The sequence below is a fragment of the Heterocephalus glaber genome, unplaced genomic scaffold (genome assembly GCF_053883595.1).
Source record: "Heterocephalus glaber isolate CG9 unplaced genomic scaffold, H.glaber_assembly_v1.0 deba00000347, whole genome shotgun sequence".
NCBI classification, from domain to species: Eukaryota; Metazoa; Chordata; class Mammalia; order Rodentia; family Bathyergidae; genus Heterocephalus; species Heterocephalus glaber.
Window position 1 is genome coordinate 13,284,780 of NW_028258143.1, and position 24,471 is coordinate 13,309,250.

Here is a 24,471-nt window from a genome sequence, read left to right on the forward strand (position 1 = left end):
AAGGACTGAAAGAATATACTTTCTAAGCAGAACAAAAGTACTGTAGAAGTCCATAATAAGAGCCAATTAGAAAAATTACCAAGTGCCTTACAATTGAGCTATAAAATTCTAAGTAATCCACGAATCAAAGATGCAAACACAATAGGCTAAATGATAGCAAGGAAATGGCATGCTAAAATATGTGGAAATAGCTCCGTGGTGCTCAAGGAAATAGCTGCCAACCTAGAATTTTTTACTCATCAAAAAGACCATCAATATGAAGGAAAAATAAGTATATCTTCAGGTTAACAAAAATTTAAGAGAGTTCATGCAGTGCCTAGAAGAAAATGTATATTCTTAAATGTGTATATGAGAAAAGAAGCATTATACATCAGTGATTCAAATTTTCATCTATAAAATGAGGCATAACAACAAAAATATAACACATAAATTACTCCAAAGAAAGTAGAAGAAAGATAATAATAAAAGTAAATGCAGAAATAAGAGACATTACAAATAGATTTATGCTGTTTTCAATTAAAGAAATTCTTTGAAACATAATTACCCAGTAAGAAAGAGTAATCAGAGTGCCATATATTTACCAAAGAAATTAAATATTTTATTTTAAAACTCCATAGAAAGTAAACTCCTGACCCAAATAATTTGTTTGGTGAAGCCTAACAAATATTAAAGGAAGTGATAATGCCAATTATTATATATATATTATATATTTTACATAAATATATGTTATATATATTTATATATTTTTTTAATATAGTTTTACTCTTCCAGAATATAAGAAAAGAACTTTTCTTTCTCAGTCTTTCTTTGTGGCTAGGATAACCTTGATGGATTAATTATTTTAGGAAATTGTAAGAAAGGAAAAATATGTAGAATGATCATATATATAAAAATTCTAAATACATTGGCAAATTCAACTTATTAATATATAAATGGAAAAGGTATCACAATCAAAATAAATTTTATTACAAGAATGCTGATGATGTTTTATCATTAATAATAAAATTTACTCCATTTACAGAAAAGTGGGGATTGAATCCTTTATCTTAATAACTACAGAAAATCTTGATACGACACACTTTACTTCATAATAAAAACTCCTAGCAAACGAAGACAAGCCAATTTAGTAGTGGCTTATTGAAAACATTCTTTCTGAGAGTATGGGTATGATTTGTATATCTACAATCACTCTTTCTACTAAAACAACAGTAAAGATCTTAACAGAGGCCACAAGGCAATAAAAAGAAACAAAATACATTGTTTGGAAAAGTAAAACAGTCATTATTCATAGATGACAGGACTGTGTACATGGGGGAGGGAGAAGATAAGGACAAACTAATAGAATTAATAAGTGATTTTAGTCAATTTTGTTGACTTTCAGGCACATATATAGTCAATTGTATTTTTATATACTAGCAGCAAAAAAATTGCAAATGTAAAAAAAACCCCTATTATTTACATTAGTATAAAACCCCTCAAATGTAGAAATGTATTCAATGACAGATGTTTAAAAGCTCTAAATTGAAAAGTATAAAACTTTTTCATAAGAAATTTAAAAAGCCTAAATACAGGATTTTTTCTTTTCATGGATTAGAAAAATTAGTATTTTCAGGTTTAAATTCTCTCCGAATTAATTTTGAATAAAGTAACCCCAATTAAAATCTCAGTGTGGAAATTGACAAGCTGATTCTAAGATTTATAAACATATGCGAGAGGAAAAAAAATATACAAGAGGTAAAAAATAGTCAAGGATATCATTAATAGAAAAAAGATGAAGACTCACATTTTCAAACATCAGGACATATCAAAAATTATTAAAATTAAGACAGATTGAAGTTTGTGTATGTATAGATAAAAATACCAATGGAGTAACACAAAAAGTCCCATATCTCTAGTTACCTAATATTTCACAGAGATGCTAATATATAACATAGAAAGGGTGTTTTTTCTAAATAAAGGTCCTGCTATTTGGATAGCCACTGGGAAAAAACATGAATTTCTATTTATATGTTAAATTCCAATTGAATTGTAGGCCTAGATGGAAAAGTCAAATGAAAGCTTTCATCATTATTACCTCAGGTAGATAAGCTTTGGTTTTTGTTTACAGTTTTTGAGGCATTGTCTTGCTATGTAGCCCACCTGGCCTTGACCTCACAATCCTCCTGTCTCAGCCTCCAGAGTGCTCAGATTACAGATGTGCACCACCATGTCCAGCTACAAAGTTTTCTTAAATGGGAAACAAAATGTAACAGTCATAAATGTTAGTTTGGACAAATTAAAATCAAGAATTTCCTTTTCATAGAAACATACCATTAATATAGTGAGAACATAAACCACACAAAACTGAATATATTGATTATAAGTATATTATATTATTCAGTATACAGTAATACCTTGGTTCATGAATGCTTCTGTTTGTAAACAATTCAGTTCACAAACAAAAATGTTCAATAAAGTTTTGCCTCCTCTTGCAAACTCTGCATCAGGTGACAAACAGGACCACAACTATCAGAAACATAAATGAAGCCATCATTCCCCAAATAATAAAGCAAATTAAGTTCATAAACTGAGGTACCTGTGTATATTACATTATATAATATATATTCATATCCAGAATATATAAAGAACTAAAAAATCATTGAGAAAAATTTATATGCAATATAATGCAATATAAAATAGGCATATGACTGGAGGAAAATAACCACTGGCAAGAGTATAAATTGTTACAATCACTTTGTGAAAAATGACTGTGAGTCTTTTCCAAAATGGAAAATACTGTGTATATGTTCTATGGGCCAGTAATTTCACTCCTAGATACATACTCAGTAGAAGGGCATGCACAGTGCACCTGTAAAGAGTGTTCACTGTATGGTTTGAAATAATTCCAACCTGTAACATTAATGGTCAACAGTAAAATGGATAAACTTTAGTAGAGTTATACAATGAATACAATAAAACACTAATGAGCCATGACTATAAGAAAAGAAAAATGAACATTAGACCTAATATTGAATTCAATATTTAATCATACATAGACACATAAGTGTCCAGTGTATGATTCCTTTTATATTACGGGCAAAAATGCTGGGGATTTAGCTCAGTGGGGCCATGCCTGCCTCACAAGTGCAAGGTCCTGAGTTTGATACCTGGTACTGGAAAAAAAAAATTATGGGCAAAAATACAGGCTAAGTGAGTCTTTGCTTGTGGAAATCAGAATGTCAGCTAACTGGATGGAGAGGGTACTACAGTTGTAGTATCTAGGTCATTGGTAATGTTTTGTGACTTAAGCTCAATGGCTGATTATAAACTTGATAAAAATTCATCAAACTCTGTTAAGATTTGTGCAATTTGCATGAATATTATATTTCATGAAAAGTTTAGAAAGCAGATTCTGAACAGGCGTGCGTGCGTGCGTGCGTGTGTGTGTGTGTGTGTGTATTCACCAGTCAGGATGGCTCACTGTAGGTATGTGCTTGGGGAACAGGAGAAGTGCAGAGCAAAACAGGAAATAAATTAAATTCTTTGGCAATCTGGTTCTAGTGGGACTGTGTCAGTCAGTGCTCACTAGAGAAACCTGTTTAATAAGGATTTACAAGGCAGTTTTACAATGGCCACCCACAGAGTCAGGTGTGGAAGAGTGCACAGGGCTGTCTGTGGTCTGAAGATATAAGGATCCAGTCAAAGGTCAAAGGCCTAGAGCTCACTGTAGATTCCCGTGCAAGTTCACATCAGGAGGTGGAAGAGTCCGCACTGGAAGCCAGGAGACAAGGTGAAGTTGAAGACTGGAGCTTCTCCGAAGAAATAGAAGCGAGCCTTCCTTCGTTTTCCTTTTATTCCATTCTGGCTACAAGTCTACCCAGGGTAGGTCTTCTGTCTTCAGTAAATTCCTTCAGTCACACCCAGAACTATGCTGTCCAGTTTAGTTTCTTACTCAAGTTGACACAACAGGGCTATGTGTTCTGTGCTTTTTAGCTCACAAAAGACTTTTCTATATATTGACTCAATTCTTCTTCACAACAACTTTTTGATGAAGAATTATTATCTTCACTTTGCCTTTCAGGAAACGGAGACTCACAGTTACTGGGTGATATTTCTAAGAAAACAAAGCCAGGAAGTGTAGATCCACCTATGCTTTACATTACTTCACTGCTAGAGAATGACAGAAGAATGTGCTATGCCTGGGATGTTTATGTCATGTAGAAACTTCAAAAAATGAAATTGTTTTGGGAGTGATGAAGTCATGAGGGTTCTACCCTCATGAATAGGATTAATGTCCTTATAAAAGTGACATAAAAGAGATGTCCTTTCTGCCAGTGAGAACACAGCATTCTTCCTCTCTGGAAGACACAGCAACAGGAACCATCTTGGAGGTAGAGAGGGAGCCCTTACCAGTCATCGGATCTGCCTGTACCTTGATCTTGGACTTACCAGCCTCCACAACTGTGAGAAATGAATTTCCATTATTTATAGTACCCAGTTTAAGGTATTCTGTTATAGCATCAGGAATGGATTAACTTCCTTGCAAAATTGGCATTATCATCCTCATTTCACAGAAGTGGCTTAGAAATATTAAATAACCCATGAATATTCAATCTACTAAGTGGCCAAGGCAGGATCTGAACATGGATCTAACCTCTCTAATGCACATCTTTCTATCAACTGTAGCAACTAGCTGCCTATAAGTAGTGTGAACAATTCAGTTGAAAGAATTCAGACAGCAGAATAATCACTGCTGGCTGGGTTGATTGGTAGCCTTTCTGGAAGGGGAGGGATCCTCTGAGCTGGTCTTAACAGGAGTCCATGGATACAGAGAACTCTGGGCCCAGGGAATGAGGGCATCAGTAAAGTGTTAGAAGGGATAGGCATAGTATCACCTGCCTGTAATCCCAGCACTCAGTAGGCTGAGGCAGAAGGATTGCAAGTTTGAGGCTAGCCTGGACTACGTAGTGAATTCAAGGCCAACCTTGACTACATGGGAGATTCTGTATATAAAAAAAAAATTGTACAGTTAGTGGGCAGACTTGTTTGGCAGAAGCAGAAGCTTTTCAGGGATTGTGTCTGGTAGTGCCATCCTTAGTTGTTTGTGTTTTTTTAGAATGATTCACAAAATATATTTGGTAAGAAAAGAGGAGAATGAGAAATAAAAAGCAACCATGGGAACAATAAATAATGAAAATGTTGAAAAGTGACCTTGTTAGTAATCTTGCCTTGCCAAATAGAACCACAAATTATTGTGCATCTCTTTTCCATTTGTTAAACCTGCTTCTGAATCAATAATTTCATTCATTTATGTTCAAATGTTTAAGCCCCTGATATGTACAAAACATCAGTAGGACTTCAAGGGTCAGACTAATTTTTATAACTATGTAATATTGTCCTGTGACAGCATATTTTTCTGGATATGAAGAAAGCTATTTTTCAAGCTTAAAGATGTGACCAAATTGAAAATAGTCCTCCATATTTAACTAAGTCCAAAATATGAACTGTGAGCAAATATCATAACCCTACATTGGAGGGAAAATATAATCTAAGGGAGAAAAACATTCAGGCTTACTCTTGGAATTCTGAACCATTAAGCAACTGTTGAATTGGCTCTTTATTAGATCTTGCTCTTAAGTAAGAGGTCCATGCAGTCTTAACCTTGGGTTTCCAAAGTTGTTAATAATTACCCTTAAAAGGCAAACAAAAGGAACATTTCATAATCAGGGTGGTGTGTCTGTAAAGACTTTAAAAGTCACAAGATCCTTCTCAGTTCTTCATGCATCTGCTTGATTCTTTTATAGGCCACAGTGTTGGGTGAGCAAGTCACTGTGATTTTAGTTCCACGTAGAGCTCTTTCTGCTTGCAGTAATACTTGCTTCCTTTTAGAATGGTGTGAAAGATGAGTCAAAGCAACTTGGGTACTTGGCTCAGACTCTGGAATTAGCATCATTCATATCAAGGCAGTTTCTTGCAAACTCTGTTATTGCTAGTTGCATCCTAAGGCAAACTCCCAGAAAGGGAATCTTCTTTGTCCTTTCCCAATAGATTGTTTGGTGTTTTTGCAATGTTCTAGGTATAAGAACACCACTTGATGTATATTTTCTGGTAGCCCTTTGTGGCACCTGAGCATAGTAACTGGAACACTCAATTTATTTAAGAATGCCACTTCGTGCTGAGGATGTAGATCAGTGATAGAGGATTTCCCTAGCATATATGAGGCTCTAGGTTCCATCCCCAGTGCTGCAGAAAGAAAGAAAGAAAGAAAGAAAGAAAGGAGGGAGGGAGGGAGGGAGGGAGGGAGGAAGGAAGGAAAGAAAGGAAAGAAAGAAAGAAAGAAAGAAAGAAAAGAAAGAAAGAGAGAGAAAGAGAGAAAGAAAGAAAGAAGGGAGGGAGGGAGGAAGGAAGGAAGGAAAGAAAGGAAAGAAAGAAAAAGAGAGAGAGAAAGAGAAAGAAAGAAAGAAAAAAAGAAGGGGGAAAGTAATGCCACTGGAATAAGAAAATGAATAAAAATAGGTTAATGTTCTTTTCACAGCAGTACTATGACAATGTTAAGCTCTCTTACATAATCAGGAAGAGTTAAATTGGTAAAATCAGCCTAAGATTTCAATTGCTAATTGAGCAGTGGTGAATGAAAATTTCCAGGTGAGAGACTAGGCAAACACTCTCAGGTGAAAAAGACTACAGGGAAAACTCATGCTACTCTCATGGTAAAATGCTACCCCCAAGAACTATGCCCAAAGTATGGAACACTTCACAAAGTCACATGCCATCCTTGTGCAGAGCTATGCTAATTTCTGTATTGTTCCACTTTCAGCTATGTGCTGCCGAAGCAGGCACCAGCTGCAGTTCTTGAAACACAGTAAACGCTTGCTTGACACCTGTTGAATAACTGAAAGGACAAATGAATTAACTGAATTTTTAGCATCAAAAATGAGTTGAGAGCTGGGGTTGTAGCTCAGTGGTGCCGTGTGCCTGCCTCATAAGCACAAAGTCCTGAGTTTGATCCCCAGTACCAAAAAAAAAAAAAAGAAAAAAAGTGAGTTGAAAGTAACAATTTATGGATGGCATGGTTTATTCATTCCCCAGGTGACACAGTGAGGTTCCATTGACACACCAGTTAAAAAGCAAAAAGTACCTAGAAAAGAACATGGCAACAGCCAAGTCTGGGAAAACAGAGCACTCCAAGCATGTCTTTGCTTTAGAGGGAGTGCTGAGGGTGCATGTCAGAGCTCGGAGTGGAGATAGCTTAGACACGACAGGTGTGAGGCAGCATCTAGGTATCAGACAAAGTGTACCTGCTCAGCTCCTGATGCTTGGGGCTTCAGAGCTTTTATCCTTTCTGTCAAGACTGGTGGTTTTGGAAACTCCCTTTTTTTTTTTTTCTGGTACCAGGGATCAAACTCAGGACCCTGCCCTTGCAAGGCAAGCACAGTGCCACTGAGCTAAATCCCCAGCTCTGGAAACTCCTGTTTGAATTCTGTTTTCATGACTAAAATGATTTGTTGAGATAACTGTGCTACAGAGTATTTTAGGTGCCACCTCCTGTGGAAGGGAGGTCACTGAAATTCTTACAATTTCTCTTGTGGTGTTACAGACACACTGCTCTTCTGATAGTTTCCATTCACAGGATGTGCAGATAGTGAATCTTTTATCTCTGGTGTCATGGACATTTGGATCCATGTCTTTCTCCAGCAACACATTTCTAAGTCATCATGGCTAATTGGATGATTGTGCTCAAAAGGTATTGATTAATGGGCCCCTGTCAATCCCAAAAGAAGTTTCTAATGGATTGCAAGAAGGCTCTGCCTGCGACCCAGTTCGTTTTGTCAACTACTCATGACGATGAAAGCCAGACCTCAGATCAACAGTTGGACAAGTTTGAGTAATACAAGGGGTGATCAAAAGATATGCTGAATATTTAAATTAATAAAACCTCATTACAGTAAAGGACACATTGCCAAGAATGGTAAGTGTGTTCAAAGCAAAGGGAAGTGTTTTGAGGGGATTAATGGCAGTGTTTATTTTATTGTAATTGATTTTTTAAAAAAATTTAAACATTTGCTGAATTTTTGATTGTATCTTGTATATGTTGGATAAGAAATTATGACACAAAATTTCAATAGGCTGCAAAGATGTACTGAAATTCATTAAGCATAAATGCTCTCATAAATTCAGGTAGCCATTGTGACAAGTACTAAGAATACCTGAGACAACATTGCAATTTACAGAAAAATAGAATAGAAGATTCAATTAATTTCTGGTAAAAAATGAAAACTAAAACAATACATAGTATTCGACCCCATGATCTGTGGTTTTGCTTTCTGCAGTCTCGGTTACCTGTGGTCAACTCTATTCCAAAAATATTGACTAGAAATCCCCAGGAATAAATGATTTCTAAGTTCTAGTTTGCATGTTGTTCTAGGTAATGTGATGAAATTTCACACTGATACATCCTACCTGGACCATAAATTACCTTTTTCTGTCCAGTGTATGCTCAATATATTTGCTACCCATTCGGTTTGAATGTCGTGGTATCACAGTGCTTGTATTATTTTACTGAATATGTGCTCGAGCATAGTGATGCTGACAATTTGGATATACCAAAGGGGAGTTATAAAGTGCTTCCCTTAAGTGAAAAGATTGAAGTTATTGACTTAATAAAGAAAAAAATTGATGCTCAGATTGCTAAGATCTATGGTAAGAACAAGTCTTCTATTAAAATTGTGAAGAAAGAAAAGAAATTCATCCTAATTTTGCTGTTGTGCCTCAAACTGTAGGAGATATGGCATAGTACCTAAGTGCTTAGTTAAGATGGAAAAGGCATTACATTACAAGCTTTGTTATTATCGATGGTGTTAGGCATCCACTGGGAGGTCTTAGAATGTATCCAGAGAATAAGGTGCAATTACTGTATTCTGTAGAGGGCACTTGAAGGCTTGTCTGTCCAGTTTACCTTATCTGGTAATTGCTCCTTCTGCTTGTCCAAGTGGTTACAACAGAAGCAAGTAAGTCACAATATGACCTGGTGCCTTGGCCACAATTGATAGGGCCAGGACTGGATATTTGACATAGAAAGAGAATCTGCTACAGAATGTTTTAAAATTATAAGTGAGAACGATAAGGCAGGGTCTCCTGGGAAGGCTAGATCTAAGAGGGAAAGCTCTGGACTTGTGGGAAGCCATGTCTCCCACCATTTGGAAAGCAGAGGAATCTTTCTGTGGAGAGAGGAACAGAAGTAAGACATGGAAAGAGGGACTGTTGTCTGATTTTGGATTTTTTTAGTCAGTTATTTCTGTGGCCCAGCTATAGTCCTCTTGCCCAGTAGCATTCTAATCCAGTCAGATACTAGAATGTAATAATTTTTCTTTTAACTCAAGCTTATGTTTCTATCATTTGCAAACAAAATGTCCCAAGTAATAATCTAAAAATTTAAGCTCCAACTATAGTGCTTTGGATAAGGGTGGGGTAATCATAATACCAAATCTCTAGGTAGCCCAACCTAAACTCTGCTCTGGTCACACTAGTATATACCATGTGATCATTTCCCAGCTCAACTTTCTAAAAAGGGAGGAGGGAGAGGAGGGGAAGGGAAAGAGAGAAAAAATAATCAAGATGTATTATTCCCTAAAAGATGAATATAAACATTATGTACTGTGAACATGTACCAATAAAAAATTTCAAAGAAAAAGAAATAAAAACTTATGTGGGATGGCTTAAAAAATAAAGTTCACAGTCAAGGGTTGGAAGACTTGACTGAGAAGGGCATAGATATTTAGAAATGTTTAGACGGTTGTCATGTCATGTTGTTGCAGAATATTCCAAGAGACAGAAGAGACCGAATGGGAGTCAGGAGGACTTTAAGATGTATACATTTGCTCAGTGGACTCCGTGCTTAAAATGGCTGAAGATTGAACAAAGAGAAGTTCCAGCTTTTCTATATTTTGTCAAAGGTGGTGGTTTTTCTAGTGATGTAGCAAATGAGTTTCCAGAGCAGGACAAGGGTGGACAGTTTTGTAACTTTGCCTTGAAGGAAGACAGTATCTTATGAATCATATGAGAACAGAGTGTCCTAAACTTTGTTTACAGGATATAGTTGTTGATTTTATCTCTACCAGAACAAAGGTGGTGATGGGGTGGGAACTGCCCAAGGCTGGGAAGAACTTGTTTTTCTTTAAATCCTGCTTCATTGTGAAAGACAAAAGTCAACATTCTGTGTGGTTCTAGGAGACAGAAACGGTACCAACAGTTCAAAGCTGAAATGCAGATCTTGAATTAGTATAAAAATTGCCTAAGTATCACACTTATCCATCAATGGAAAGGGTGATCTAGTGAAGGAATAAGGTCATTATCAATGGCAAAGTTGGATCAAAACTTGGCAACCCACTTATTTAGAAGTTGGATAAGCATCTAGCAACAGCTATCACTCAGGGAAAACTTTCTGTGTGTGAAACAGCGTGCTTGACGTATTTTCATATAGATTTTCTCATTTCATCTTCACAATAGTCATGTGAGTAGGTATCAAACCCATTTAAAAATGTTTACCAAATATTGTGTAAGAGTAATTGGTAATTTTAATATGCCAAATTAAAAAGATAATTTGTAGAACTGTGCTACAAATAATTTTAATCTTTGTTATATGTATTCAGAGTTTCACCATTTCTTAGCACATTATGTCAGTACATAATCCTCACTTTTGATTCAGTTCTATAGGAAATGGTGGCCTTTCAGGTTTCCAAATATTATAAGCCCTTGAATTTCCACTATTATTAATTCAATTATATTTATCCAATAAGTTCCTGTGACTTTCAGGAATAGTGGATAATTTCTTTTTATTTATTCTATAGTAGAAAAAACTACTTTTGTTGTCTCAATATTCCCTAATTGTGAAGTTTAACAAATGTATCTTTCATGGGTGGTTAAGATAAGCAGTTCTACTTTCCATTTTACTGTTGCTCATCATCTCAAAATCCTTAATAGTATATGCTCCATAAAAATTCCAAGTGCCATCACTTAAAAGTCTGATTACTATCAAATTGAATAAATTATTTTGGAGGAAGATAACCCAAACTTGCTAAGTGTCGCAACCTATGACATTCTTTATAAAATTCTCTATCACACTAAATTCTAAATATGTACTCTTGAGCTTTAAAACTCCAAATCCTTCTATTTAATTCTGTTATGTAAAAATGAAATACTACAAAAACTCTGCTAATCATATTGTTGGTTTACTTTTACTTATTCTCTTTTCCAAGTTTGCCCCACATTCTTTTTCTTCATTAAATGTCAGTGAAGAGACTAAACACAAATACACAAAGATCCCATCTAAGCCAGATGCAGAGAGTATAATAGTTAATGCCAGATGCCAGAGATTCTCTTCACATTAAATATTCAACACCAGGTGGTTGAGTTGGCTTAACAAAAGAACACGTGTTTTTGAAGAACACAAAGATGGAGTTGGCGGGACCACTTCTCATTTGGACAAAATTGAGTTGCTTAATGAATGGATGTAAAAAGTGTTTGAAATCAAAGTAAAAATTAAGTTAAATCAAATCATTTATTCACATCTTTGCAAATGGGAAATGTTGTTATAATTTGTAATTTTTTCCCCAGAATTAATACTGAGGACAAATGCTAATATTTATATCAGCTAAAGGAAAAAATCCTTTATTCTCTAGTGACAGCATAATCTTTTCAAAAAATAAATTTATTTATTTATTTAGAGACAGGGTGTTGCTATGTAGTCCAGGCTGGCCTTGAATTTGTGGCAATCCTCTTGCCTCAGCCTCTCAAGTGCTGGGATTACAGTGATAGCATAATCTTAGTTTGTTTCTAACTCTTTCCACAGTGGTAATACTTAAGACAAGTATTATAGATTCTACCTATAAATGAGATTATGTAATTGAATTGGCCTCTTCAAGTCCCAAAAGCTAATTATTTTTATTATAAATTTTATTTTTGCAATGGATGCTTTGTTATCATTCTCATAGTTTATGTTAAATTCTTCAGTATGGTTAAGCCTTTCTCTAAGCATCTTTCTTTTATATAAAGTCATAATGCTTTGATTTATTCCAAATACCACAGAGCAGGAACCAAGAGAACACAGGATGTCCCACTAATCAACTGTAATACTGTAAAGGAATAGAGGATAGTCTGCCACATAAAAATTGAAAGGATTGTGGAAAGGTGTGCTATTTGGATGAAGCCCCCAAATCCATGATAATGGCCAAAGTAACTGACCCCCAAAATACCCACATTCTAATCTTTAGTACTTGAGTGTGTTACATTACATGGCAAAGGGAAATTAAAGTACTAGATGGAATTAAGGTTGCTAATCAGCTGGCCTTATACTACAAAGATCATGCTGATTTATCTAATAATCTTCTATTCCTGATGTCCTTCTTGGTTCACTTTCTCCCATTGGGAAGAAATATCATAATATGAATGCATATGTCTGAGAAGAATGGACAGAATTCTTGTTTTCTGTCCCATTGTAACCCTTGCCCCTATTCCTGAGCATTTCTGGAGTTCTGTGTTGTGAATTGCTTTCCAGGCTTGGCCTCTAAATACTTATAGTATTTTTTTTTTTGGTACTGGGACCTTGCTCTTGCGAGGCAGGCGTTGGAACCACTGAGCTAAATCCCTGGCCTGTGCTTATAGTATTTTTTACCTAGGATTATTTTCCTTTCCCATTTTGTTGTTCCTTAGGGGTAAAAATTTCCTTGCTGTAATTTTAGAGTGGCTACAGGAGGCAATGAAAAAAACATGTGTGTTCCATCGGCCATCCCCAACCAGAAGTATTGTGTACTCTTTTTATAGAAGACAAACTCTTAAGGATATCAACTAATATGTCTGTTGGGCGGGGGATTTAGCTCAGTGGTGCCTCCGCCTGCCTAGCAAGCCGTAGGTCCAGACTTGGATCCCCGTTAAAACAAAAACAAAAACAAACGTCTGTTTACATAGCCAGTTAAAATGGAGGCAGAATTCTCATCTAGACTTTCTGATTCCTGCATTGAGGGATGATTAAAGCCAACAAATATTAAGGTTTCTCCCTAATCTAAAATGTTATAAATACATTAAAGCACATGGTTTGCAAAATCTATTATGTGCCTCACCTGATGGGCAATTTATATTTGTATATATGTCACATGACTCCTATAAATTTATAATCAGCTTGATAAATTTATGTCTTTATAACTTGCATTACACATGAGTTAGGCATTTGATAAATATTAGAGTAAAAAAATACTTATTTTCCAAATAGATTTAATCTTCAGGGTCTCCTAACTTGTAATTCTAGGGACAGTCACTGTCAGAGCTAATATACAGATTGAGTGCTGGATACAATGTCATGGTAATTCTGTATCAAGCCTCTGCACTATGAGCTGTCTACTCATACTGTATGGGGCTTTTCAGGCTCCCACATAAACATATTTGAGATAAGATGGCCATGGTAGACTGGGTGGATTATTACCATTTGGTAGATATTGGCACAGGATATAAATTTCCAGTGATTTATATTTTGCTAACATCACCTAGGAAATGCAAATTAGAGCAGCAATGAGATACCACTATATACTTATTAATATTGTAAAAATCCAAAACACTGACAACAACAAACGCTAGGAAGGATGTGGAGGAATAGGAACTCTCATTCATTGCTGGTAGGAATATGAAAAGGTACAGCTACTTTGGAAGACAATTTGGCAGTTCCTTACAAAAGTCTTACCACATGATCTGGCAATTGTGCTTCTTAATATTTGTTCAAAAGAGTTGAAAATTTATGCCCATCCAAAAACTTGCAAACAGAATATTCATAGCAGCTTGGTACATAATTGGCCAAACTTGGAAACAACCAGAATGTCTTAGTTATATTCTAGTGGCTGGGATAAAATACCTGACCCCCACAACTTAAGGAGAAGTAGTTTGTTTTTGGTTCAATCTGTGGTTTATTTTAGAGAATTCAATCCATACTTGACTGGCTCTAAGGCAGGAAGGACATGGTGAAAGGGCCTGGCAGAGGAAACTTGCTCACATCATGGCGTCCGGGAAGCAGAGAATGAAGTAGGGAACTGGAGAGAAAGAGACATACCCTTACACATCATGTCCTCATGACCTGCCTCATCTGTCTAGGTCTCCCCTCCTAACAGCACCTTCACTGGATTAATACACTGATAAGGATAGCAAAACAACCCCATGATCCAGTCATCTTCCAAAGCCCCACTTCTGAACATATGAGCCTTTTGGGGGATTTCTAGATCTAAACCATACTGCAGAATATATTTCAGTAGGTAAATAGATAAACTCTGGTACATTCACACAATGAAAAGTTATTCATTGCTGAAAAGAAATGAGCAATCATGTCATGAAAAAATATAGAGAAAATTTAAAGTCCTATTACTACATGACAGAGGCCAATCTGAAAGGCTGTATACTGTATATTCTGAATATCTGACACCCTGTAAAAGATAGAATTATGACAACAGTAAGAAGACTAGGTTCTCAGGAAGTAGGGGAGGAATCAATGGGTGAAATGCAGATTTTCATGGTAACGACACTACCTTGTATGATACTATCATGGTGGATACATATCACTAGAATTTTGTTCAGCCCATAATTGTGCACCACCAGGAATGATCCCCACAGTAAATGAAGGACTTTGGGTGAGTATAACATTGTGAGTTTACTGATTGAAACAAAGGTGAGGAATGTTGGCAGTGGGAGAAGCTGTGCCTATATGGGCACAGGGAATGTAAGGTAATTCTCTGTACTTTCTGTTCATCTTTGCTGTGAACCTGAAGCTGCTTTATAAAATAAAGTCACTAGAAAAATAGTTTATGTTATCTCTCACTCCCATATATTATTTAAGTTGTAAATTTAAAAATTGTTATCCCCATTTATAATTCAAAATTAAAACAGTACAAAATTGTAGATAATTTTTTTTTCTAAATGACAATTTCTCTTCCATTGAGGGAAGTGGAAAATGTGTTTCGAAGAATATTTTTCCTCTCCTTTTTGTGTGAATACTCCTACTTGCTAGAGCATGTATTCTGCCTGTCCTGTTACATAGCAATAGATATAGATGCTTCACAATTTCTAAATCCCTTTCTCTTCCTCAGCTTCTCCTCTGTCCCATAGCTCAGGACATACTGACGGAGCCCGCCGTCACTTGTCGAACAGTACCTGAATGGGGGAGTGAGGATGAAGAAAAAGAAAGACAAAGAGATAGAATCGGGAGGGCTCCCAGAGACCGAGCGCCCAAATTTATTTTTCTCCTCTCTTTTATACAACAGGTGAGTTTGGTTGTTAATCATGACCCTTATCCAGAGATACCTGCTTCCTTGTTTTCTAGTTCTTTGGGAATTCCCCACCCTCATGGGCTTCCTTGTTTCTCGGGGTTACGGAACGTTCATCACGTTCCAGGGCAATCTAATTCGGCAAGGACGCGGTTCCTCATAACATCGTCTCCTTGCTCTATACAATGGAGGGTAAGATTCAAAATGGAGCCTCTTTGGCTAACACCACTCTCCACACACCGCTCTCCACAACATACACAAGTGCAAAGCCTAGAGACCTACAGAGGGTGAGGTTCCTGCTTAGGCCTCAGGATGCACCCTCTTGGTTCCTGAGGTCCTTGGTAAGTTTGATGCATTTTCAGAGATGCCTTCCAGACTGAATGTGAAATTCTAGCCAGATAGATGTGAACTTGACTTGAACTTGATTGAATTTGGGCAACTTATTTAACCTCTCTGAACTTTGGCTTCTTCTGTAACACTAGTATGTATGTATGTATGTATGTATATAAGTATGTATGTATTTATTTATTTTGTCTCTCTGTATTTTCTTTAATTTCCTTCAACAATTTTCAGTGTACAAGTCTTCAACTCCTTGGATAAATTTATTCCTGCATCAGTTGAGATAATCATGAGTTGTTTCTCCCCTTCATCTTGTAATGTGGTATGTTATATTGATTGATTTTCATATGTTGAACCATCCTTTCCTTCCAGGAATAAATCCCAGTTGGTCCTATTGTACAGGACCAAATTTAATATGCTACTGATTCTGATTTGCTAGTATTTTACTGAGGGCTCTGCATCATACTAAAAAAAAAAAAGATTAGCCTGTAATTTTCTTTTTTGTTGGTGATATCTTTATCTGTTTTTTTAGTTTAGGGTAATGGCTGGCCCAGAACAAGGTAGGCTCTTACCCCTTTCTCTATTTCTTGAAAATGTTTGCAATGGCTTGGTGTTAATTCTCCTTTAAGTGTTTGATAGAATTCACCAGTGAAGCCATCTGATTTGGATTTCTCTTTTTTGGGAGATTTTTGGCTGCTAACTCAATCTCTATTCTTTTTTTTGGTATATCCTTTTATCGGTACATTTTAGGTGTACAATATCATGACATTCATCATTAGAGACATGCACCTTTACATACTCTCTCTTGGTTCTTATTTTTTCCCCCTATAACACTCGTTTTAAAATACAGTCCTTCTGAGGGAATGCGAAGAAGAAATGGAATAAATCACACAAAGGAGTTATGATGTGCCTGTGAGTAGGCCTCAGTTCCATTCTTCTCTTCCCCAATTCCAAGCAAAGGAGGTGATCTTGGTGATAATAATACAGTGCATTTATAAATTATGAAGCAATTTTATACATATTCATACCAATATCATATATTAGTGCTTGAAATTTCTTTAAAAATTATATAGACTTTTGTTTTTACCTCATCGACAAGTAAATTGAGGCCAAGTAATCTTATTTAATGTATCCAAAGTCACCCTGGTAGGTCATGGCAAAATTATGAATGAAAACATGGATGACATTTTGCTCATAAATATGCCTTTTGGAATGTCTTAACATTATTGAGTATGTGGAATAATGCCTTATTATAGTCACCTATTAAATGGCAAGAATTTTCCCAACTTTTTAAAAATCTAATTCCTCTAATAGTTTTCCAAGATGAATACTATTATTTTTCCAATTTAAGAAATCCCAGAAAGAAGGCTCAAAGAGGTTCAGTAACATTTATAAGAGATCACCCAGCCAATAAAAGGCAGAGGAAGAATAAGTCTGAAAGATTTAAAACTAATGTTGCTAGCAATGGAGGATGTTAGATGGGCTTTTATAAAATGAAGCAAATTGAATTAGTTGAGTTGCTCAAACTATCTGTGTAAATAACCTCCTGTGATTGGTTTTTATTGTTAGTAAACATGGTAGTGAGAAATATGTCTGCCTTGTAGTTAGACTTGGGGTGGAATCTGAACTCCAGTGACAGTGGCCTGTTGAGAGGGATGATCCAGCATGGTCTTTGTTGCACCACGTCTGAGTCTCAGCTTTGCCATTCACTACATGACCTTGGGCATGTTTCTTGTCCTCTTTAACGTCTTCCAAATCTGAAATGCCATAATAATATTGTTGGATTATTCTGAAGAGGATATACACAGGACTTTGCACAAAACTTGTCACCTAATGAGGGGTTACCAAGCATTGATATTTCTTATAACTGCTGCATTCATTACCATTTAACTTTCTTGAATCTAGGTTTCCTCATGAGTAACATGGGAAAGTGATTTCTATGTTATAGTGTTAGTATGATAATTACAGCAATGTATGCAATGTGACTGCACTCAATAAATGACCATTTAAAAGAATAATCTAACTTGAGTATATTCTAGAGGCTTCTGTAACAAAGTCACAAATAATTATAGATAAATATTAACTTACTGAAAAAGTATATATGAGTAGTCTTAATAGTAATGATGTTCTATGTGACAGCTTGTTTCCAAATCCTCATTATCTAGCTTGTATAACCAAAAGCAGGGTTAAATGTAAAACTGCATGTTAGAATAGATGTGAATTTTTCTTGCGACTTAATGGATGGAGGCCAAAATGTCTTTAACTCCAAGGTTCAAAAGCAAAAATGCACTGCTCTCTGTTGGTTACCTTCCTCAGGAGTCCCATTAACACTAATTCCTGAGTTAGGTGTGACATTAGACTTAGCTAATAAGAAAATCATTTAAACTGGATATAAATGAAATGGTTCCAGAAGGCCCTTGAGGAGGGAACAAAATGGCGGGCATTCTGTGACTTTGCAACAAACTGATGAATATGCTGTCTTTTCTGAAGTGAGAAGCCTGTGACTCTTTGAAGCTCATCTCTGAGTAAGGGAGGCCGTGGTTCTGAGGGTGGCATGCAGGATGTGAAGCAGGAGTCCTAGGCAGAAGTTTTCTTCAGTACACACAGGTGGAACAAAAACAAATATCACCAAAGTTCCTTGTAGACACAGAGCCCATAAGAACCATCATGGCGGCATATATGTGACTGGCTGCTTCTGTCCTCAGTCATACCACCTGCGGTCCCCCTGTGCCTTCTAATAAGCCTGAAGAGACTAGACATCATGGCAACTTTTCTCATTTTGGTTACTTCTTGGAGTATGAGGAGCACAAGGGCAGGGTGGGATAATAGAAAACATGGAGAAATAGAGAAATGCAAGGCTAATTCTAGTTCTCTATCAGGTGTGGTCCCTAAGTAAATAAATTAACCATTCTGTGTTGCTCCATTATGCCACTCTCTGTAAATTGGGGATTAGGAGTGCTGTGAAAATTAAATGCAGCAATGTGTTTGACATGATGTATTTTCATTTTCCATAAATGGTTTCAAAAATTAAAAAATAATTTTAAAAGTCAAATGTTGGAGAAATATAGAATACATCATGGCCTAAAAGAAGCCTAGCTTTCCAAGCCACCTATTCAAAGCAAGAAATAACCCCAGGGAATCATTTTGACAATTATCCTAAGTCTAACAGTACTATCATAAAAAAAACCCTTTTATTTAGACTTTACTGGCTTAAAATTGCCTCAAAAGACATTATTATCAAACGGTGGCATATTCTTCCCAAATTATTTTGAGAGGCAAAGTCTTAAAGACTGAAGAAAAATAATTTTTTAATCTTCTTGAACACTTGGTATCTCAGCAAATAAATGAATTTCTAACATTGGTATTTTTAATTAGGTATTTGTCTATTGTCTAGAGAAATTTCATATTTCTGAAAAGCTTCCTACTGTCATGTTAATTGTGACAAAGTATTTAGTTTTTGTAGGAATACTGCCCTTTTGAAAACTTACGAGATTGCACAAAGATCAATTAATGAATTTTGAATTCCTCATTTGCATAAAGTTTCAGGCCGTCACTATGAAGATTTGGGATATGCTTTTTCATAAACTAGCTCATTTCTGAAGAGCAGCCAAAACTGGATCCCTTGACTATTCCAACCTCATTTCATAGGAAATAAAGGTATAGAAAGAATAAACTTTTCCTAAATATAATCTGTAGATTTCCAGACAGAGAGATAAAACCTATACCCTCTCCAAATAATAGTGACCCATAGGGGAGAGGAAATAATATTTATTGAGTTGCTGCTATGCACTGGGCATTGTGCTAAGAGCATTAGGTGCACATAGTGCTATTGCAGGCTCCTTTGCTTCTTCATTCTCACAACAACCCCATGACAAGACAGCCCTTTAGTTTTGTGCAACTTTCTTTCCAAACATGTTTCTCTCCCAGATCCCTCTCCCCTGCTTCAACCGCAGTTAGAACAATGCCTGCCAGTGTTTTCATATTCATATTGCTATATTGTGGCTCATATAGCAAAGTGTACCATTTACATTGCGTGCTGAAATTAATAGTGGAGTAATCTACAGCATTTTGATAAGGCTTGGCAGAAGATAATTTATGTATTGTATATTTATAAGAAAAATAAAATAAAAGCACTTCATAAATACTGAGGGATACTAAATATTGAGTTTATACTACATTTACAAGTTAAAGCATTTTGACTTTTAAAATGAGAAATTAAAGCCTGCTTTTGTGAACATAACTTTATTATTTATTAAAATATTGACATTTAACTTACATCCTGTGAAATACACAGATTATAAGCTTCGATAATATTTATTTATTTACTTATTTTTGTAGTTCTATAGATTGAACCCAGAGCTGTGCATATAGGGCAAGCCCTCTACCACCGGGTAAATCCCCAGCCCCTTGATCATCTTTGACAAGAGAACTCATTTCCCTCAATCAATACATTTGCATTTTTATTACCCCGGAGAGTTCCTTGCTGCCTGCTTTTATTTTCTGGCCCTGAAAGCAGCCACTGGTCTGGTATTTACTACTGTGCAAAGTTTTACCTATTCTAAAATTTCATATAAACGGAATAATATAGTATACAGTTTGTTCCTCCATCTGTGGTTTCCACTTAATATATTCAACCATCAGCAGATCAAAAATATTTTTAAAAGGGCTGGGGATTTAGCTCAGTGGATCTGCTGCCTGCCTCGCACGCACAAGGTCCTGAGTTCGATCCCTGGTACAAAAAAAAAAATTCTTTAAAACTTGTCCATACTGAACATGTACAGAATTTTCTTGTCACTATTCCCTAAACAATACAACTATAATACAATTTACATTATATTAGAGATTATAAATAATCTACAGATGATTTAGCCTATGAGAGGATGTGTGTAGGTTGTATACGAATGTTACGCCAGCAACCAATTCTCATGGACGTGGAGGAAAACTATACTCTTGTTTGTCTCTCCTTTCATTGAGGATAATTATGTAAGAGTCATTCATTGCTTGTATCAGTAGCTTGTTATTTTGAATAGCTGGATAATATTTCATTATATGAGTATACCATTGTTTGGTTATCTGTGACAGATGCCTGGGTTGTTTCTAGTTTTTGGCTATTATAAATAAAGCCTGGAGAAGAATATTCTTGCATAAAGCTTTTGTGGATGTATTTTCATTTTCTGTAGATTAAAAAAAAACTCTAAATACTGGGGCTGGGGATTTAGCTCAGTGGCACAGTGCCTGCCTCGCAAGCACAAGGTCCTGGGTTCAATCCCCAGTACCGAGAAATAACAAACAAGCAAACTAAATACTGAGAATGAAGTAGCTGGTAATATGGAAGATATGTTTAACTTTTTTACAAAACTCCCACTTATCTCAAATAATTATTATTTTTCAAACTCACTAGCCGTGTGAGGGGTCCCTGTTGTTTCCACACCCACACCAATATCTGGTGATATTAGTGATTTCTGGGTGAGTTCTGGCTGGCTTGTAGTGATATGTAACTGATGTTTTAATTTGCATTTCCTTGATAACTAATGATGTTGAATATTTTTTGATGTGTTTATAGGCCATTTATAAATCTTCCTTTGTAAAATGTTATTCAAGCCTTTACCCAGTTTTTATTTGAATATTTTGTCTTTTAAGATATATTTTATATATATATATATACACTCTTGATACAGCTCGATTGTCAGGTGTATATGTTACAAATATATTCTCCTAGTCTGAGACCTATTTTTTATTTTCTTAATTATGTCTTCTTATGCAGATGTTTTAAATTTTAATGAAGTCCAATGATCACTATTTTACTTTATGGTTAGGGCTTTTGTGTTCTAAGAAAATTCTGTTTATATCAAGGTCATGAAAATGTTCTTTATGTTCATTCTAGGAGCTTTTGATTTTAAGTCTATGATTCATCTCAAATTTTTACTTGTGAAATTAAGTGGAGGCAAAAAGCTAAAGTTATTGTCTTTTCCCACAAAGATATCCAGTTGTTCCTCTATTTTAAAATCACAATTTCCTTTTCCCTTTGAATTTCTTAGGTTTCCCTGTTAAAAATAATTTTGTTGTATATATGTAGGTAATGTTATGAACTCTCTATTTTGTTTTATTAATCTGTTTGTTTACCTTTGTCAATATCACACTGTGTTGATTAACATAGCTTAATCATAAGACTTAAAATCAGGTTGAACAAGTCCTTCAGATCTGTTTTCCTTTTTCATGATTTTACTGCCCCTAGGTTCTTGTTTCTTTAAAAATTTGAATTAGTTTGCCAATTTCACTGAGCTGACAGCCAGCTATGGGGTTTCCTCTCTTTCTAGGAGGTTACTGCCACTTTGGGGATTTTTGGTTTATTAGGTTTCTTACAACCTGAATATTCTTATAGACCTTTAAAAATTGGAATTTTTGTAGGTTATCTGATTTGTTCTTATTGTTAGGGTGGGAGCAATGTTCTTTCTAAATCTCCAGTGGAGGCTGAATTCAACATAGCTTTTTATATTGTTTTATTGAAATGATTACAATACAATCATAATTTAATGTGTATTCTTCAAATTCTTAATCATCATCATTTGGCACAGAGTTTTATGTAGAGGTAATAAAATATTTAAAATCTTTTCAAAAATAACTGCTCAAACATTTGCAAGCATTAAAATTACATTTAAAGTCTTTAAAAGCACTTTTATTTCTCTTATAGACAAATGCTGTTAAATTTAATTTTGTAACAATGCAAATGGAATTCAAATGCAAACTATCTTTTGCATATCAAGTGTTTGAAAATAACAGTGGAGCTATAATTTGCAGAACATGCATGGCAAAGGAGTTACTGGGATGTTAACGGAGTTTCTAGTAAGAATCCATCAGCTGCAAAGGATCAATTATCTGATATATATTAAAAATTATTACAGCAAAAAACACATTGCTATTAATTTCCCTCAAAATACTCCACCACTTTCTGAAGCAGCTCTGGAAGTCCTTTTTTGTGAGTGTCTTTAGTTGTGGTGTTGTAGCTGCACCAATGTGCTGAGTCAATTTAAAAAGTTTAACTTTCATGGTCATTTTTTTTTTTTTTTGCTACTGGGGATCAAATTCATGGTCATTTTGATTTCAGGGAATAGGCAGAAGTTGCATGGTGCCAGATAGAGTGAATAAGGTGGGTGAAGCCAAAACGTAATGTTTTTATGAGCCTGCCTTTCCACTTGATGGCACTTGGCAACAACATTCATCATACTTTTGATTACATCTCATAAAGGCAAGAAAGAGGACTTTCAGAACTGCTTGAAGGAAGGGAGGAGTCTTGAGAGAGATTAATAAGAATTTATCTTTTGCTGTAATAAATTGTAAAAATTGAAACATTCACCATATACTTTAATCACATCCTATATGTTCCGTGGCAAAATAACACCACAACCACATTTTTATGATTAAAAATTTGGGAGATGCTACACATTATATGTCCTTTTGAAGCTTCATAGTATGTATTTGCACATCAAAGCTTCAGAGATGCTCCATTATAAAGAGATTTGCTCTATTTGCCCAGGATATCTTAAGTTTATTTATACATGAAACACTTTTTTGTGGCCTATTTATTAACATCTTATATATCTATTTTCACCTGTCAAAAAATACCCTGTTTAAAAAATTACTTTGCTGTAAGGGAAAAGAAGATGGATCACTATTTATGGGCAGTAGAGGAAGAAATATAGGCTGTAGCATTTTCAAAGTGGAAATTCCTTAGGCTAATGATGCTAAGTAGAATATATTTGTGCAAAGCGAAACAAACAAAAATTCAAGAATCAGGAAGCTTTCAGAACAATAGCAGATTCTGAGAACTCCAGCCAAGGTGATCAGATGGTCTTTATGAAAAAGTGGAGATGAGACACATGAAACAATATTGGCTCTAGCTTAGCTCATCGTCCAGTCAATTGGTTACAACAAAATTAGTTAATTGTTTAGAGTATAATTAGTTGATTGGCTACAGGGCCTCCTACCACAACCCAAAGCTGAAATACTATGATTAAAATCTATTTTGGTTTGGTCATGTGAGCTTAGTGTAGGTGCCAGTCCAAACCCATGGCCTCCTACAAAATTTTGCTTAACAGTCATATCATTTAAAATGACAAAAATAATCAATAGCAATAAAACTATTAGGGTAGGGTTTAGTGGGATAGTACATCTAAACTCATCTAAAAAAAGTCATGAAATCTCCCAAATTAATACACAAAGGAAGAGTGACATAAAGACACTTTATAGATACAGTAGTAACTACCTAAACTACCAAAGTTGCTGTCCTTCGTTACAACTCCTTCTGCAAAGCCTGATTTTTAAAAGCTTTTTGTGTCTACTACTCATATTAAATTTGCCAAAAACAGAAAAAAACCCCTAAAAAAATCATATATCTTAAATTTCTAGACTTGGTTTATGCTAGTCTGGGCCAGCCCTACAACTGATGAAAAAGGATTGTTGAGGGAATAAGGAACCTCCACAAACCCAAGGCCACAAGTCTAACCGCAAATGCAGCCGTGATCAATCACTGCTAGCCAGCTGGAACTTCATGGCCTGCTTCCCACTCGCTCCCTTCCCATTTTGTGCTTGCTTTAATCATCCCTCCTCCCCCTCACCCTTCTGCACATTTCACACCATTCTGCTGTTCTGTATTGCAGTGTAAGATTAAAAAAGAAACTAACCAGCCCAGGGCAACTGGCTGATTGGTGAATTCAGCTACCATACTATCTCCACAATATTATAACTGTTTTTCCTCCCAGCAAGTCTATGTACTTCTGCTCCTTGATGACATTTTTTCAGCAAACATTCTGAGAATTCATTATGAATCCTAATTTAAGAGGAATTTCAAGATGCAGCA

The 24,471-nt window shown here is 35.6% G+C and overlaps 1 long non-coding RNA gene and 1 other non-coding gene across 3 annotated transcripts in view; one reads left to right on the top strand and one right to left on the bottom strand.

Moving 5' to 3' along the window:
- LOC110344310 (uncharacterized) overlaps window positions 1-24,471 on the top strand; it is a 64,933-nt gene that overhangs the window by 2,356 nt on the left and 38,106 nt on the right. For both annotated transcript variants that reach the window (XR_015446081.1, XR_015446080.1), the window contains exon 2: window positions 15,099-15,272. This is a non-coding gene — a long non-coding RNA (uncharacterized LOC110344310). The remainder of the gene's footprint in view (window positions 1-15,098; window positions 15,273-24,471) is intronic.
- Window positions 6,718-6,819, bottom strand: LOC147829861 (U6 spliceosomal RNA). Its single transcript, XR_015447515.1, has one exon. It is a non-coding gene; the product is annotated as a U6 spliceosomal RNA (small nuclear RNA).